Raw genomic sequence first — 6,000 nt, 5'->3', positions numbered from 1 at the left:
TTATATTTATAAATCCAACAACAATTTGAATAATATTTTGAACGCGAATTGCCGAAATATATAATTATCAATTATTTATTTTAAACTTTATTGCACAATAAAAATAAGTACAAATGGCGGACTTAATTCTTTAAGGCATTCTCTACCAGTCAACCATATCATAGTCATATATTTTATCTATTTGGAAAAGTATGAGAAGATAGCAGATACTTTTTGCGCATTGTTTCATACGCTAATACAAACGCTAATACCTATTAATGTTGACTATACCTACGCCATGCCACAAGAACGAATCTAAATTTTAATTAGGTTACCTACTAAATAAATCCGTAATCCATGCAATATAACATTAAAAGAATAAGTACCTAATTATAATACATCTCAGAGTCCGCATCCCCCAAATTCCGTCATGGTCCATTAAGCTTTTATATTTCCACCCCGTGACAAATTGTTAAAGGAAATTTTACGTCGTCTGTCGTAAACATTCTTTACGTTTCTTTGGGTTTTATGTCATGTCGTGGGTCGTGGGGGAGCAATGGCCAATCGATGTTAACACGATTAGAACAGGACAAGGTACGGTGCTCTGGGGCCGATCAGTTTAAACATTTTATGTGACGTGATGATAGGCTATATGCTATATGTAGCTCATCATAGTAGGGCTACAAAACTGTTGAATTATTCGTAATAATTTCTGTATTCTTGGCTTACGTATTTCTACGTTGAGTTACCTTAACGTAATTTAACTTAGGTAGCAAGGCAGCTCGACTTCGCTGGCTCCCCCATGTGGAGAGAATGGGAGAGGATCGTGCGGCCAAGAGTGCTTATCTGGGGCGACCAACTGGGAGACGTCCGGCTGGATGGCCTAGGTACCGGGGGATCGACGAGGTCCAGAAAGACTTATGCGACATTCAAGCGAATGAATGGCGTCGGATCGCACTGAATAAGTACCAATGGCGAAACCACGAAATTTAAGTGTCGGAGGCCAAGATCCACTTCGGGTCGCCGAGTCACTGAAAGTAATAGTTACCTACCCTTTACCCTTTGGTACCCCTTTAGAGTACCTAGAAACTAAAATAAATAAATAAAATGATAAATTAGGTATACGTTCTGCAGACTTGTTCACAAACGTCTGAAAATGAACAGAAATCCATAATATCAATCCCATTAGGCCATCCCCTTGATCGTATCTAAATCGAAGATAACACGATTAGGGCAGGCCTTTAATAGACCCGAGGGTCCGGGCTGGCCCCTGAGGGGAATTCGTCCAAAATTTACTATTCTGCACATTTTCTGGTGCAGCTCACGAAAATCCCCTTTGGTCCGTATAGAACATCAGTAGTGGATGCCTAACTATCAAACTGTTTGAAGAAAAAGAAATTGTATTACAGGTTGTAGGCTCACTATCAATAGTAGCGGATGAAACAACGTGCCAAAAGTATCTGACATCCCAGATAACTATTCCAAATATAGATAAATTTCTAAAATTCACGTTCAAAAGTATATCTTTTACAGTCCCAGTTGTTCTATATTAAAGACATCACTCACACATTCTTATGAAGCGTTACTTGATCCGCTAGTTTTGATGCTGACTGTACTAAATAGATTTGATGAGATGAGATATTGCTAAGCCAACTTAAGAACTTTAGAAATAGTTACATATACAAATAAATGCATACATTTTGTTGGTTAAAGTAATTTTCGGTTTTATTTTAAGTATAAGGAAGCTACTGTACCTACATGTACATAGGAGAGTGCTATAGTAAACATCCCTATAATGGAACAGGCACTAGTAATAGTCGTAGACAAATCCTGTAAAACAAGTATTTACCATCAATTTTAATTCCTAGGCAACATTTTACTATGAAGAAGAGCCAAAGAGCTGCTTAAGTTTAATTTTTATTGACATTTGTTAGTTTGAAAACGAATGGCGCCATACATCCCATAACTGGAGCAAAAAACCACAGTTTTAATTGGTTAATAATATTGAAACCAATTGCAGTAGCTTTAATTATATATAGAAAAAACATAAAGGACGAATTGGACATTTAACTTTTAAAGCATAAAGCGGTAGAAATTTTACAGGTGTCGGCGAAATATCAAAAATACCTACTCCAAATTTTCTCTTAAATGTCCCATGATTGGAAAATTATATATATATATATATATATATATATATACATACTTAATTAACCTTTAATTCTAAAATGTCACTTCTTATCAAGTGTAGGTACCTTTTTATTAGGATTGGCTAAAAATCGAACCCAACTTTTTTATCTTTGTTTGTTCATACAAACCTACTACACCATCAATTTGAATAACTCAGTTTACACTTCTAGTTTCAATTGTAACTTAAGGCGAGTTACAATCAATCTAATAACTAGTGTAACCGGGGTCATTATTTTATTTATTTATTTTATTTTATTTTGATAGGCATAATAACACAATGCAGGCAACAACATTTAACATATTCCATACATAAGTATCTTATACACTACCCACACCACGATTACACTTGTACACAACACAACCACGGAACTATTAGGTATTAAGCTAAGTACAAATTTTCACTATAAAATCTTGTTATTAAAGGCAATAAAGAATATAGTAAAATATAACAAACTGTTAGTACGATGAGATATTTACTTACAATTTTGGGACCGCAAAACATTTAATAATAAAATTTATAATTACATTTATATTTTTTTTATGCTATTGACACAAACTATTTTGAATATTAGGTAGGGTAAATCGCAGATGACACGTGGCAATCAAATTTCGATGATGTTAGCTTAAGTTTTACGGAGCAAATCACTCTCAATTAAACCGTACACAATAAAGAATCCAAAAGTGGCAAAACGAAAGCATTTGTTTCACATCGGCCACGGTTCAACGGGTAATTGTCAAGGTCGCCAATAGCACGGTCTATATAAATTTATCAGTACCTTAACTCGTGATTAACGCTGATCTAGTTTATCGTAAGTATGCATATTTGACCAACTGCCGACTGACGTCTAAATTGCCCTTGAATGACTGGCCGTTGATAATATCACTTTTTAATTCATTCAACTCTTATTATCTACATCAGAAACTTTGAAAATAAAGAGCCAACCGCAGCAGAAATAACACCTCGAAAGACCTTACGAGCCGTGGTCAGCGAACAGGCTGAGATCTTACCGCAAATTACTTTTAGCTATTGCTTTAATCCAGTGGTTCCTAACCTTTTCAGTCCTGTCACCCCCAAGACTAACTAGGGATCCTGATTTTACCCCTCTTCCCAATAATCATCAATAGTCTTTCTTATAGGTCTAATCTTTGTTATTTTTAATCAACCTGATTACTTTCGTGAAATACCAGTTTTACCCCCACGAGGGTAATTACCCCAGGTTAGGAACCGCTGCTTTATTTCATCAATAGGTATGTATTGTATATAGTAAGTTCATGTGCTACTTGCTTTCTCTAATTGATTTTACCAGAGGAGGCCTAGCCAAGATGGCAATCGTTTGCAGAAAACGAAACAAACCGCTATCATTCCATATATTATTTAAGTTTATTGCCTAGGGTTTCGTTTCGTTTTCTGCAAACGATTGTTATCTTAGCTAGGCCCCCTCTGGTCAAGACAACATTGAGCTTGAGTGGAAGTCTTTCGGCTGATATGATGACATGACTACGTCAAACTACTAACATGTACCTCTTCCATGGCAACAGACTCGTGCGGATTAAGTCAATACACTATGTATCCTATTTCAGTTGTGCTATCTGAACTCAGAACAGCTCACGTCGATTCAACCTACCAAGCGATTAACACCCTTATATCATTGTTATAGCGTCTAACACGCGGATCACGATGAAACTGTGAAAAATGTAGATGATGTAATGTTGTTTAGTGCCTCAAGTAAGCCGCAGGCGCTAACTCATTGTTCTTTTGTTATTATTTCGAGAGATTGTCTCAACTTCCTGGTGTGTTGTTTTGATACGAAATTGGTAAAATTTGGAATGCAGGCAGATCCAAATCTGTCCTTGGCATTTATGTATTGTTGACAGAAGAATGATTAGAATATTGCTGCTTCTGGCTGGCTTTTATATTTTCCGTCTAGCTAGTGTATGCCAAACGGGTTTTCAATTGGATTTACCCTGAAGTCTAAATGGCATAGATTTTGTACCGCGGCCATAGAGTGGACTGTGCTAGAAAAAAACTAATAACATACAAAATTTACTATACAAGCTTTTGCTAAAAATTACTCGCTTTTTTTATAAAATTAGAATAACTTTTTAGTTTCGTAAAATACCTACATATTATGTAGGTATACTTTTTAGGGTTTCGTAGCCAACATGTCCAATCGTTAACGATCCGCAGCGTAACGTAGCCATCTCTCTCTATCACTCTTCTATATTAGTGCGATAGTGACAGTAGCGTTTCGTCCGCTACGGAGCGTTAACGATTGGCACGTTGGCTACGCGGGCAGCCATGTCCGTCTGTCCATCCGTCCTCGGATTTGCTCCGTGATCGTTAGTGCTAGGAAGCTGCAATTTGGCATGAATATATAAATCATGCATGGTGACAGAACGGTCAAATAAAACTAGAAAAAATAAAATCGGCCAAGAGCATGTCGGGCCACGCTCAGTGTAGGGTTCCGTAGTTACTCTTCCGTCACAATAAGCTAAACTGGAGCTTAAAGTATAGTAAATTGTTAACCAAGGGATGAAACGGTACCTTTCACGCGAGTTAAACAAATAGGCAAATTTGCATAATCAGTACCTAATTAAAGTAAGTCATATTTTTTGGACCTATGGTTCAAAAGTTAGAGGGGGAGGGGACACATTTTTGTTTTCTTTCGGAGCAATTATCTCCGAATATATTCACTTTATCAAGAAATGTTTGTTGAAGACCCCTATTAGTTTTGAAAGACCTTTCCAACAATATCCCACACTGTAGAGTTGAAGCAAAAAAAATTTTTCACCCCCACTTTACGTGTAGGGGAGGTACCCTCGGGACAGACAGACAGACAGACGGACATGGCGAAACTATAAGGGTTCCTAGTTGACTACGGAACCCTAACTAGTTGACTACGGAATCCTAAAAAGAAGGATTGCCTACAAAAAGAGATGAGATCTCATTAATAAAGTTTTGAGATGTAATGTTTAAGATTTGCCTATTTTAAAACCGTATCAATACCTATTACATATCTATAATTTTTAAATACATAATGACTTGGCAATCGTACACAACGCTTTATTATTATTATTTACTCGTATACTCGTTGTGTATTACTTAAACTGCATGTCATTAGGGCTAGCGCTATGTTCAATCAAGATCAAGTATTTTAAAGTTGACAATTTTTCCTATGTACATAAGCAAGCAAAAAAAAATAACGATATCTAATATTGATACGATTCTAAAATAGGCAAGTCCGTGGAAATCGAGTTCTGTGGACACCCCACACTCTTGACTAAGAAAACCGACTTGGTTGAGCATTACATCTCAAATCTTTTTTGTACTAAAAGAAGTGCGTTGCGAGACGTGCTTCTTTTTACATATAATATTTTTATGGGATATTTTTTATAACTTTACAATAAGGATTGGATCTTTGTTATAATACGATTAAATACGATAACATGATACCTTATTTTACACAACGTACTTATATTAATGGAGAACTGAAAAAAAATATGTTTGAATAACAAATAACCTCGTGAGACTCTGTGTAAAATAAATTGTACATTAGGTATTAAAGTTTTTATTACGTATATACTTTTACAGTATAATGGAAGCCTTTAAAGTAAAAAAAAGTGGCTGTGACATAATCGGACAGACAGACGGATATGACGAATCTATAAGGGTTCCGTTTTTTGCCATTTGGCTACGGAACCCTAAAAACAAAACAATTGGCTACTTGACTGTTTTTTGTGAATAATGACAAACGATCTCGATTTTCCTAAGGATCAAATGTCTATATAGGACTCATGGCATTTAAGCAACACAAAGGTCAGAAATGAGAGTTA

The sequence above is a fragment of the Cydia pomonella genome, chromosome 7, assembly GCF_033807575.1.
Source record: "Cydia pomonella isolate Wapato2018A chromosome 7, ilCydPomo1, whole genome shotgun sequence".
NCBI classification, from domain to species: domain Eukaryota; kingdom Metazoa; phylum Arthropoda; class Insecta; order Lepidoptera; family Tortricidae; genus Cydia; species Cydia pomonella.
The sequence above is the reverse complement of the archived record's forward strand: the minus strand, read 5'-3'. Positions refer to the sequence as shown.